Source organism: Perca flavescens, chromosome 16, assembly GCF_004354835.1.
Source record: "Perca flavescens isolate YP-PL-M2 chromosome 16, PFLA_1.0, whole genome shotgun sequence".
Lineage (NCBI taxonomy): Eukaryota > Metazoa > Chordata > Actinopteri > Perciformes > Percidae > Perca > Perca flavescens.
In genome coordinates this window covers 24,212,954-24,227,016 of record NC_041346.1, presented here as the reverse complement: position 1 = coordinate 24,227,016, position 14,063 = coordinate 24,212,954, and positions in this window count along the sequence as shown.

The following is a 14,063-nucleotide window of genomic DNA, read 5'->3' as shown; positions in this document are numbered from 1 at the left end:
ACACACACTGACAGATTCTACATATTACATGTGTGGGGGTAAACTCCGTACTTTTTTGCCTTGAAACATTATGGGTCTGTGTTTTCATTGTCAACATTATTGCTGCACCAGACCATGTATTGCATTCAAAGCATGTCCCATCCCATCTGTCCTCTCACACTGCTCTACTGTATATGTGCACATGAACTGACTGTGGGTTAGAATTGTGGATATCCACTCAGGCAGTTCCCACTGTATTTCCACTGTACTCTAAGGATTTGGACGTCACAATCAGGCTGCAGGGCACAACTCGTCCACCGTGTTATGTTATAGAGAGAGAGAGAGAGAGAGAGACCTCTTTTTATTTCCCCAGGGCTGAGCAGAGTCCATCTGCAGAAAACCAAGGGCGTCCAGCACTGAGGACCCCCAGGGAAAGAGACGTGCAGAATAGAAAAGAGAAGAGAAGTAACAAAGAAAAACAGAGGGATGGATAGAGAGCACAGCAGAACATGTGGCTGGACTGAGAGCAGATGCAGATCTGAGAGTGGCAGAGGTGGAGAGGATTTGAATGTTTGAGAAAGACTGTAAAAATTAGGGATGGCCAAATTGGCAGACAATGAGGCCCCGATCTTAGCTTTTGCACCATTGTTGATGATAATCCCTTTGCTAAACAGTAGAACGATGAAACTGACAAGAGAAAAGTTGCAAATATCTCAGAATCTGGCTGTAAAATAATTTACACATCCGTATATTATTTTCAATATACTGTAGGTGCTGTTTATACATTATCTTTATCTTATTCTATATCACATTCACAGTTGCTGCAATAAACCCGGTTTCAATACAGAGATCATTAATGTTTCATATGAATCCAGGGTACCAGGAATAAATATATATATATAACAAGACAAAATGCATAAATGTATGTTCATAACATGAAATATTTTTTTCTTTTATTTAAACATGTCAACACATATTTGGTGCTCTATGGAACTGTCTGGAACTGTGGCCTTGTTCGTGGTTGTGAAGAAAAATGCCATCCACTGCAACAGTGGGGCTCAAAGTGTTTTTAATACTTTTTGGACAATAATGGATCTTTATGGCACAGACGACTAACGATCTTTGGCCACACAGACAACATGCTACTTGTGAGAACAATTAATTGCTGGTTTTGGTCTTTTCATGTGATTTGTTGGCAATTAAGAAAACATAAAGCATATCCCCAAGACGTATCCTTTCAATCAAAGTAAAAAGCTACCAACAATTTTCGTTTAAATCATCTAATGCACCAGCTTTAACATCATCTCAATGCTCATAGTTCTATGATAAGTATACAGTAACAGCTGACACGTGTGATATGTTCACTTGTCTAACATCTGGGCTAAGTGGCCTTTTGATTTATTGTTCTCCCTCTGAGCTCAGTGGCTGCTGGCATTGTTGGTAGTGAAGGTTATAATAAATGCTCAGAGCTGTAGTCTTCGGACCTCAATATCTTTGTCAAAATACAGAGTGGCATTCCAGTTGAACAGCCTCTGAGTGGTGTATAAACAGCAGGGCATTGTGCTGTAAAATGGCTTCTCGCCAATGATTTCTCTCTTGCACTCTATGCTCTGACACAGCCACGACAGATGCATCGTGCTAAAGTGTTTCTGTGTTTGACAGCTTGGCCTCCACCTGACCACCTTCACCAGCCATGAAAACCAGCCACGTGTGTAGACACTGTAGCTACAAATGTGACAATATAAATATACCATGATTACACACACAAGGTCAATCAATTCATGAAGGATAGCTTGTGAACCTGTGCTATGGAAAGTGCATGTTGAAGACATCAGAATTGACATACATAAGATCACAGCAAGGCATGCTGTCTATCCAAGCTTACAAATGTAAATAAATAATTCAGCTGCAGTTTTGTTCAGTTGCTTGCTGTACGGTTCAGTTCAGTTCAGTTCAGTTCAATTTTATTTATATAGCACATTTAAAAACAACCATAGTTGACCAAAGTGCTTAACAAGGTCCAAAATCAAAGAGATAATACACACGTCATATATATGTCAACGGTGCATCTGGCTGTATGCAGGTTGTGGACTAGGAGCCAGGGGGAGGTTGCCTCCTCTTAAAAAGACATGAGTTCCTCTGAAAACATGATTTGTGAAAAAAAAATTGTGGGTGGGGGGGTCCTCTAAAATATAGAAAATATGCTATTATTTCAATGCATTTCTATTTTTCTGGATCTTCATGGATCATGCGTAAAATTAGGGTATTATTGATGTATGATTCATGCATGAGAGTGATTTATCACTAATTCACATTAATGAAGATACAGGCATGCATGCCGTTGTTGCCATCACCATCGCAGCGTGGCGGGCGCAATATCAAAAACTGTGCCTTGCTGTAGTTGAATGGATAGTATCAAACTGTAATGTTTGGTTTGATACCCATGTGGAGGTTTGATGACGAGGTAACTAACAAGTTATTATATATCAGATATACTGACATAAAGCTGCTCATCTTTTTTATGTCAGTGATCTCCTCCGAAATCCTTGGTATACAGTAGTTTGTAGACTGGCTGGATAGCTTGTGTCCTACTCACAACCATCTTAGGCATTTGTTTTCAATGCAAGACCTAACTTTGGAGATTCTACTTAATAAAGTCATATAGATCATTGTAACTTGAACATTCCCCCAAACTGCTGATAGAAATCACCCTTACGCTTGATACATATTTCAATTCCACCAGTTTGTCTTACCTCAAATTAATACTCAATTCCTAATTATAAACAATCCCATGTACACAAATCTTAGATATGTTTTCAATAGTAGAAATAATGTCTTTTGTCTGCTTTGTTTGTTAAGTTGTGTTTTGTCTCCACAAACTCAACAGTTGCAGTTAAATTAATTGATGGAATCTGAATAAAAGAGAATTGAAGATGAGGTTGTTTGAATTTTTTTGGCATTTACTGTGCGCTTCCATGATTTACTTTCATGCGCAAATGCAAAATTAGCATTAAAAGCAGGTGGACTGAATGGCAGTTTCTCTCCTGAATGTCAAACAAGTAAAAACCGTCATTGTTATCACAACGTTTCAATGCCAAAAGTGTGATGTTTTGTCCACTTTCTTTGCTGATGTTAATTACGTTGGTCTATTATAGGTCTACTTAAAATGCTCAGAATGGTGATGTCTTGATTGCATCTGACTCAATAATTTTCAATTATGTGGCTTGAATTGGCAACAATCTTTTGGGAGTGATTCATTATGAAAAATCCTGCTTTTTGTAGTTCAACTGCTCTCTGTTATATTCAGAGAGCAAACTTCCATTATACATTTTTCAATCGTTGAGTTTCCTCAGGAGAGCCAGCACACCACTAAACAAATTGCTCTTTCTCAACAAATGCGTTTTCAGCCTTTGATCCACTGAGGATTAAACTATGCTTCCTGGAAGTGTGGCTGTAGACGACCACACAAAACCTCAGCACATGGCCTTAGTCCATATTCAACAGCACACTGTCAACAGAAATAAATGGGCCATTAGCTCAGTGCAACTTCTTCACACCCCCCTCTGCTGCAAAGACTTTTGCAACAAATCCCAAATCACCTCAGGTACGTGGGCCTCCTGGCATGCCAAGAAACTCTAAGCCTTTCACAGCTGAGGGTAGTGCTCTACTTTTAGTCCCTGAAGATGGAGATCACATCAGAGGGAGCACAGTGGGGTGCACAACTGAGAGAAATAATACCCAGTATTTACAGAGAATACAAAAGAAATACCAATAACAAAACAGGTTGTTTCTTCTCTATTTGTTGACCACAAATCAGCTCAAATAGACCTATCGGCTATCTTGTCCAAAATTACAACACTGATGATGTGTTCAGGAGCATCAAAGAGATGTTTTCTATCATAAAAAAACTGATGTCATTAACAGTCTGTAAACTCCACGAATAACACATTCAAGACAGATACTAAACCTTGGAATAAAAGAAGAATACAAAAACAATTCCAATACTAACAGACAGGGCTATAAATTTCCACCATGCCACCAAAAGGTATTGGTTTATGGGCTTGTTCTGTTTTGTTCTATTTGTCTTATTACCTCCTTCAAGGAGGTCATGTTTATGGCTTGTCAGTTTGTTTGTTAGTTAGTTTGTCTGTCAGCAGGAAAAAACTACTGACTCGATATTCATGAAACTTGGTGGAAGGTTTAGCATGGGCCAAGGAAGAACCCATTACAATTTGAATTTCGAAATGTGTTTTGTTTGTGGTAGAGGTCAGCCACTACTTATTGTATGGAAATGAGCTTGTATAGCAGGGAATTGTGAGATTGGAAGTGAAGTTTTCCCTTTGAATATATTTTAGTGGTGACTTTAAAGCTGTATCAAACTGTCTTTGACTGCCCATGTGGAGAAAGTACATTCCAACGCAATCTTTTATTAAGTCTTGCCAATTTATCAAATAATATGGTTACCACGTAAGCAAACACATCCCCAAAGTCATCCACTTACTCAAAGCACTGCTCACAGCCTCACAGAGCTGTTAGCATGGCTGTATACTCTCTGTTTTGTTACAGTTTGCATCCAGATAGGCCAATTTATAGTATACATATGTAAATGAATTGCATAGGTAACTTGGATTACTTACAAATTAGTCTATATCCATGACGGATTTCACTCTTTTCAGCCTGATGTCCATTCCCTTCTGTTTTGTTTGTGTTGGAATTTTAAACTCCGGTGGATTTCTGAGGACTATGGTTAACTGCTCCTCAGATCTCTGCAGGGTAAATCCAGACAGCTAGCTAGACTATCTGTCCAATCAGAGTTTTTTGTTGCACGACTACAACAACTTTTGAACATACGCATCCCACCAAAGCAAGTTCCTTTTCTCGGTGCTTAGCGCCCATGACGATTGTGATTGGTTCAAAGAAATGCCAATAAACCACAGCATGTTTTTCTCCCATCCCAGAATGCTGTGTGGACTAGCCACACCCTCTTCCGCAGCACTGTGGAGAAAGGTCTGACAATACGAGACTACTTACAAATTAGTTTGTTAAAAATGTGCACTTTTCGCAATAAAATGAACCAAACTCCATCTTCTCATTCATTGTAGCTGCAGGCATGTCTGTTTCTTTTCTCTTCCACTGAGATAGACGGTAGATTGAGGAGAAAGAGTTACTCTTCTAAGAAAATGACAGCCGACAGCCAAGAAAAGAACACATTTCAAATGTAGTGGGTTTTAGCAACATTTTCAGAGGTGAATGGTAGCCTGACTTTTCTTTCTTTTCTTTTTTCTTATGACATCAATTCTTGTTACACAGGAAAAATCTAACCAATATTGCCACTTATTGACTCCTGGAAATGCCACGTCTGATAGGTACAAACATAAGAGATCAATGAGGGGTGGTGATACCACCAAGATGATCGATGTCTTAAAGAACAAGGCTGCGGGTAGTTTGTCTGATATATAGCTAATGCATCAAAACATCCATTTCAATAACTATTGCTGGTTTAATGTTTTTTTCATCAAGCCAAAGGACTAAAGATACAGCTTGACAACTATAGATCCTACACATACTATGGGAATATACCCAGTACCAGGATCCTTGGTCTTTGTAACCCTGTGCTTGTGTGCACACTCTGTTCCTCTCAGTCTAGTTTATCAGTCTCAAAACCTGATATAAAATCATATTTTTACAGTGCTAGTTCACTCAGTGTCCTCCTTCCAGGCATGTTTGTCAGTTTACAGAGCTGATTAAATTGTGTTTGTGATGGTTCACACTGCATCTTTCTTCCAGGCATCCTTTATTTCATGAGGCTGTATAAACACTGGGGAAAAAGGCTACAATGAGCAAGAACAGCATGGCAATGCCTTTGATGTATGTGTTGTGGTGGGGAAAACATGCATATAAAGAAGGTTTTCCTCCTGCACAAGGTACATTAAATCATTCCCATTACTATGCAACCATGATTTCTGGCTATAGCTAATCTGAAGTCAAAGAATGTTTCCTAGCAGTAGCTTAGCATTTCAAAAGTGAGATGGACCAAGCTCAATGGGTCAAATCAAAGACTTTACTACTCCATTACATTATAATCAAGAAAAAATGTAATTTCAGTTCCCCATTTCTCAAGAGATCGTGACCAAACGACATACTCTTATGGATCCCATGTATGTGCAGAGATTGTGCTGTCCATATTCTCTACTACATTCAACTTTTATTGGACCATCTGTTGTTTAAACATACTGTAACTATTGTTAATCCTTTGCTTAAACACTGAAACTCAACCACATGCCCCTCCCCACAATTATTGTGGCATTCATCCTATTCTATACACCTAAAAGGCACCTGTTTTTTAATCTTGTAGTTTCACTGGACAGATATTTGGACAATGGATGTTAGCCTCTGAGATTTAAAGCCAAAAATAAGCTTTGAATCCTTGTTTGCGTGTTGAAGTGTATTTTTCTTCTTAAAGTAACCTGAAGGAAATGTCTAGGGGATTGATAGTCCTAATCTTCAGAGCTGTTTGAATCAACAGCATATTTTGCAAATAGGATTTTTTTGGAGTGGGGGGGGGATTGGGTGGGATTTTATGAACACAAAAGGGCCTCTTGGGAAATTCCCCTTCCGTCCAAATTGATGTTTGGAATGGGTCCTCTCCAATACACTGCCGGGTGTATTTCCACACTCTCGTTGTGAGAACGTAGTTTGATTGGATAGACAGAAAATTGAAACATAACGAGGAGAAAGGCAAGGGGGAAAATAACAATAAAGTTGCCATGAATGAGTGTCAAGTTGATATAGACCTTTACTGACCCCCACTGGTGGAGATGTACAATTTATTTTTACAATCAACCACTGACAGAGAGAGAGAGAGATAAACTTGAAAGCTTTTTTTTTTTTTTATCCTGGATATGATTGAGCAGTTTATGTAATCACTGTGTTCTCCAGTGTAGTTTATAATCTTTCTGTTGCCATATCAGAGAAAGTTGCCGTTTAGACTACTGTAACACTTTAATGTTTCAGTTGAACAATATGTTTGCCAAAAACCTGCGATTAACACTCCCCCTTTGAATGATTATCGAAAATTCGGCCATCTTTCCAAACGTTTCTCACACTTCAGCTGAAAAAGTAGGGCACTACACTATTACACTATCTCTGAAAACCTTTAGGCACTACAGTGTTGTCTCCTAGCAACCAACAAAAAGGGTTGGCAGTGCAGCGGGAGGTGACATTATCCCAAACCACCATCTACTGATTCCATCTGTATTGAGGAGTACTTGCATGTCCATGTTTTTTTGTTAAAAGGAATATGAGGCTGAAGCCCACGGGGGAGCCATTTTTCTGTTTTTGGTTTGGTTAGATTGGTGTTAGATTGCCACAGGATCTCTCCTATAACAAAAAAAAGGGTTAATTAATGGGACATCTTACAAGGATAAAGTTGATAAGGAAATAGTTAATGTTTGTTTCACCTGAACCAGACGATCAGATTATAGCTGATGTGATAAGCTTTTGCCATCTGAAGATAATGATTATAAATGGATTGTGTCCTTTCAGTAAGGTTGTAATTTTCTTTGAATACCAAAAGAAGCTTTTACCCTGGAGCCCCACCGTAGAAGCAGGATGGAGCACTCAGGAACAAATATTTTTACCTGCTACAGCAGCTGAATGTATATTTAATGCCAGCTGCATGCCTATTAAGCTACAGAGAATCTGTTATGTGGATACTTCATATTTTCACTGTACAGTACAGCATTGTCCTTAGATTTGTTGTTTGTCTTGTGTAAGGGTTGAGTTGGCTTGGTGCTGCAGTCAGATAAATGTGAAAGCAATGAAGGGCAGCATAACTCATCTGGGGGCCTCTGACTATCACTGCGCCTGCCAATGTCTCTCATCCTGGAACTCCAGTGAAGAGTGTCCACTTTATCTGAGAGGTTTGTTCCACAGCTCGACTTCTCTGTAGAGGCGGACATGTGGAAGTAGCCTCATGTTGTTTCCAAGGGGCGGAACCAGACCTGGCCCCATGGTGACACGCTGTAAAAGCAGATTCATAGGAGCTCAGGAGCCCCTCATCTTAGACCTTGAGACAAACTCCCAGGAGGTGTTGTGCTTCACAACATAGCTATCAAAGGAAAGCAGACACCTTCACGATATTGTAGCAATTAGCACAGTTGTTATGCACATTATGCCTATATCGAAATGCAACTGCTAACTGTATTTGACATTAAAGGGGTAATAGAATGATTATATAGGGTATTTTACACTGTTCCTTATGGTCTCCTAATAGGGTATGTAACATTGGTTGGGCTGAAAATTGCCCGAATTCTATTTTATTAGGCCCTTAACGACCCTGTGAATATATGGCTCTATTTGGAACAAGAGCTTTTCTTCCAAATATGGTATGCTTATGAATATTTAGAATGAGCCACGTGCTGATTGGTTTGAGCAAACTACATAGAAACACATGGGAGACTCGACAGCAGGTCTCATATTTCAGACACTGCAAAGTTATACATTGTTTGTTGGGCTATTTCATTATTAAATTCACTTCTAAGACTTTTTTAAGCGAGAAATCAACTATATAAAGCTCAAATATGGGCCATTTTATGAAAATTGATGGCTAATTGCAAATTTGGTAAGTGTGTTGGAGTTCAGCGGCCAGTGCTGCCTGTGTTGCTGCCTCGCCGCCTGGCCTGCCTCCCTTCACAGACCCCGGCCTGCTATGAGATACTTGGAGCTTGATATCTTAGTGACTACCTTACCTATTGGCCAGTAAGCCTATCATCAGTGGGAATTTATATTTGCTAAAAATATGTTGGAATTATGGAATAATTTGGAGGCCCCCCTGCAATGACTTGGAGGACCCCCTGTTGAAGATCTCTGCCTTACTTTACTTTTACTTTTATACTTTAAGTAGTTTTGAAACCAATACTTTTACACTTTTACTTAAGTATAAAGCTTGAGTTGATACTTCAACTTCTACAAAAGTCTTTTCAAACCCTAGTATCTATACTTCTACTTGAGTAATGAATGTGAATACTTTTGACACCTCTGGCCCTGACAGAGCTCCAGGACCTGCAGCTCCCCTCTTCCTGCTAGCTAAATGGCCCGTGTGTGAGAGTGAGAGCGCAGTCAGCGAGCTTGTTACACCAGCAATCTCTTACCACATGTTACACACATCACGCCACTTATACAACATCTACCTAAATGTCTTATAAAGCTAACAACGGTGTCCGATTTCAAGTTAATGAATATTTGTGAAGATTAGGGGTTTCGTTAGCTGCGACTGTCCCTTCAATCCTAGCTACCTGTGTAGCTACAAATCACAGATAGTTAGCTTCATTTTCGGCGTAATTCGAGTATATTTACAGTTTGAATTTCGTCACGCCACTTATACAACATCTACCTAAACGTCTTATAAAGCTAACTGTCCAATTTCAAGTTAATGAATATTTGTGGAGATTAGGGGTTTCGTTAGCTGCAACTGTTCCTTCAATCCTAGCTACCTATGTGTAGCTACTGTAGGATTCTCGTAGGGTACAGATTTGATCATTGGCAAATTATCAAAGATGTTTTATCAATATTAATAAAGTTATGAATATGGTTATTAATAACTTTATCAAATCGACAAACAATCAAAATGGGGCACCATCCTGCAAGTCAGGGACCAATAATCAAACTGTGGAACAGTCTCATTTCTGTGGTAATCCTTTTAAAAAGGAAATAAAGGAAGGGGTAAATCCAAGCACGGACCTGATCGACCAGCAATTATTACAACAAGTACACAAATAATCACAAGCAACTGCTAATTAAGTATAATAAGATTTATTAACGTCACAATTATCAGTAGCTAATCAATAATCCTTCGATAATAAACTTATATATCTTTTACAATATCCCAACCAAAACAAAGCAAAAACAAAGCGGCATGGACACGTCTGTGTCTGTGTGTGTGTGTGTGTGAGAGAGAGTCAGTGAAAAAGGAGGGGCGGTGTTGAAATGTAGTTCTAACACAAAAACAACTCAAAAAATGGCTACTCCTGTGAGCTGCACAAAACTATTTAGCCTCAAGAGGGCGGTAGTGGTGCGGGGTGCACGGAGAAGGGCCGAAGTATGGTAGCTAGCTCCTGTGTTAGCTCTGTACGAACGTAAACCGATTCCACGTGGCTAAACTACAGCGTTAGCTCGGGAGCTACGCGGCTAGCCTGTGTCGTGTGTGTGTGTGTGTGTGTGTGTGTGTGTGTGTGTGTGTGTGTGTGTGTTTAGTAAAAGAAGAAAGAGAAGAAGAGTAAAGAAAAGAGGCACTCTGATCTTAGTTATCGATAATGACCCGCCCCCCTCAGCTACTCCGGTCTGGACCACACATGTAGTTAGGACAGACTGAGACTTTTGACTTACTGAGGGAAACTTTGGTCATTATAACCACTCCAGTGGCTAACAGCTGATTTCGCGATTCTATCGCAAACTCCGTGAAAGGAGTGATAAAGCAGGTAGTGCTTATGGTTTTAACCAGCTACTTAACACAACATCAACAGTACCATGATCTATTGATACATTCACAGAACAGATTAATAATCACATATGGACCAGTACATGATTAAATCAGATCACCTTAATGGCAACAAGTGGTAGCGATCCCTTTGCTCATTAATAAACACACTACTTATCTCTGCCCAGACATAAGCCTCCTTATGGTGTGTTCAGTCCGTTTGTTTCCGTCCATAGATTTCCACAGAAATTAAACAGAACGAATCCCTTGGCAGCAGCCACTGAGAAACTTCCTCCAAAAAGGCAGAAAGGGGGAAGTTTAGTCGACTTTGAGAAGAAAACGTTGTTTGTGCTTCTCCTGCAGATATGAAAACACTGGTGCGTTTTCAAGGATCCACCAAAATAAAATCCACTTTCTCCAGAAAATGGAAGTTCAGCACAAGCACTTGCGTGCTCCGCTCAGCAACTGAGTTGCAATGGAAGACGAGGATTTTCCTAGGATCAGGCTTTTTATAGGTTAAGACCCCCTGCTGTGTTTATGGTCCCGCTGAACCAATAGGAAGACTCGAAACTCTTGAAAGGGTGAAGACTACAATCTTGTAGTTCTTTGACTTCCTGCCAGTTGTGAGGCGTTTCCCTTCTGGCTGGCACTTTCGCATAGAAGTGTGAATTAACCCGGCTTTGGGGTTTACATGCAGGCCAAGATTCCTTTGTCTTTGCCACATGTTCCTTTGTCTCTGAGCACATCTGTGTCCTGTATCCAGAGGTCAGTTTAATCTGAGGCCTTTTGGTTAAAATCAGGTTTAATCAGACTCTTGGTCCCCAACACTACAAATCACAGATAGTTAGCTTCATTTTCGGCGTAATTTGAGTATATTTACAGTTTGAATTTCGTCACGCCACTTATACAACATCCACCTAAACGTCTTATAAAGCTAACAACGGTGTCCAATTTCAAGTTAATGAATATTTGTGGAGATTAGGGGTTTTGGTAGCTGCAACTGTTCCTTCAATCCTAGCTACCTATGTGTAGCTACAAATCACAGATGGTGATTTTCGTAAAGCGGCCCATATTTGAGCTTTACATAGTTGATTTCTCGCATAAAAAAGTTTCAGAAGTGAATTTTGTAATGGAATAGCAGAGATCTGCGTGACCTAGATTCAGAAAGCTACCTGATTTCAGGTCAGTTGTGTAGCCTATGTAAATGTTGGGACGTGACCAAAGGTACAGGTCTTGGGATGCTTACGTAAGCAACTAGCTTTGTTGAGATTCGCCCGTTTTCAGTGGCAGTTTCAAAATATGAGATTTTCATAGTAAAGGGGTGTCAATGGGATTTTAAGCTTCTATGTATGTCCTATTTACCCACAGAACTGTCGTTATTCAACTATGGTAAAATCGGTTTTGCATTCTATCACCCCTTTAAAGCTGCACTGATCAATATTTTTAAATCCAAAATCGGCAAAATGACTAGCGGCTAGTAGTGACCAACCTACAGAGAATTATCATTCAACCCGCAGGATTCTCTCAGCTTTTTGGAGCGTTTCAGTGTCCTTCAGCTAATTTGTTTTTCGTTTGCAGCTTTACTGTGTAGGTTCTGTTGTTTTTGCTGTGTGGTTAAAAGAAACTTGAGGGCTTTAACATCTTGTTTTTTTTGTGCACAAAATAATTTGAATTATGGCTGTATTATAATTCCATAAAGTCACAGCATAAATCTACTCACAGAATGTGAGTGTATTTTAAACTACACCTCCACACTTCTCAAATAATCCCTTAGCACTCCACCCATCACACACACACACACACACACACACACACACACACACACACACACACACACACACACACACACACACACACACACACACAGACACCACCACTAGGCCCTAGTGTGACATGCATATTTTATAGACAACCTTTCACTCCAATCCCAGGCCTGGACCCGGGGGAGCATTCAGGTTAAAAGTCACATCGACTAAGCAAACATTTTCTTCGCGGCTGCCAAGAACTCAGCAGGATGTGTTAACTTCCACCAGTGTTATCTCACTGTTTTATTGGATCATACAAGATTTATGGAAGTGTTCTACGCAATCAAACTCCAACACAGCACTGATATTTTCAAACATACTTGCTTTTTACTATTGACACTTCTTAACACAAATATACAATGTGTGCCTCTGACGCCAGGCCTTTTTGGCACATATAGTCCCGCTGCTCCAAAACTCAGTTCAATAGTCAACAAAATCCAACAACCAGCGTCTGTCTCTGGTGTGTGGCAGATATCTGAGGTTCAAGCACAGTACTGCATTTGAAGGGAGAGTATAATTAGACTATGAGCACTGCTGTGTCAATCAACTAACCTGGCACTGCTCATCATCACTGAGCCATCCCCACACCTCTCTCCCCCGCTGCTGAATGCAAACCATGCACATCTCACATGTACAGATGTGCGTAGGTTGGCCTATAATAATAATAATAATAATAACTCTCCTGTGTTTATCAGTGATCCTAGCAACACTGTTGCACATTGGGTCTTCAGTGACAGAGAAAGGACTGCACATAATGTCATCCTTACTTGTAATGAGGTTGGATGTGGTTGTAAAAGCCCCAGAGGAGGGGTAACCAGGAAAAAAATAAAAAGCACATGGGGATACATCCCTTTAGCAGACATATGGTTATAGTTTGAAATCCTCAAACATTCCCAAAGGAACTAGGTGTCAACTACTAAAAGCTCAGAAAATAAAACACAAGATTTTCACTTCAGGAAGTATAAGAGTATAAAAGTGAATGCCACTTTTTTTCAACAACTAATGGTTCCTCACATAACACCAGTTACATTACGGGAAAATTCATTTCCCTTGCTTCAAGAGCAAAAACAAAAACAAGAACATAATTCATTGTAATGCACAACTTGGAAGACGTTTGTTGCAAACTAAACAAATTCTACAATTTGGCAGAGGTGTTGGATCTTGGATTGGTTTGCACTAAAAGTAAATTTTTTAAATTAGAAAGTACACTGATTTAGCATTGCACTTCTGTAACATAATTGGACAATTTAAAAAAAGAAGCAAACCAGATGCATTATAGAATCTGAGCGATTATCTTTTTTATTCACATTCTTCCTTGTTAAAACCTGGTCTCTACATTACCCACAATACAACTCAACCACCAACAGTTGGGTTGGCGATGCAAGTGTGTTATGCTAGCGGCAATTGTAGCCCCAAGCACTGCAAAGGCTATCAGAACTTCACACAGCTCCTTCTGGAGCTACAAAAAGCTTAAGCAGCAATTTGAGGCAAGGTAATGTGTTTTTTTTTTTCCAGGAGGGAAAGGATGATATTACATCCATAATAATAAACATACAGTAAATGTTGTAGAAAGGAATACCTTTCACTTTTCTTTGACGCAACGCTGTGTTGAGCTTTTTAAATCATTGCCATTGTGCGAGGGAGAAAACACTTCTTGTTTAATGCAGCAATGCAGATGATCTACGATAAGCATCAACCTACACAAAAGAGTCATCATATTTAAATGACAGAATGAATGAGTTGTGTAAGACCTCCCAAGTGCATAACTGCCATGTGATTTCCATGACAGAAACTCATCAAAT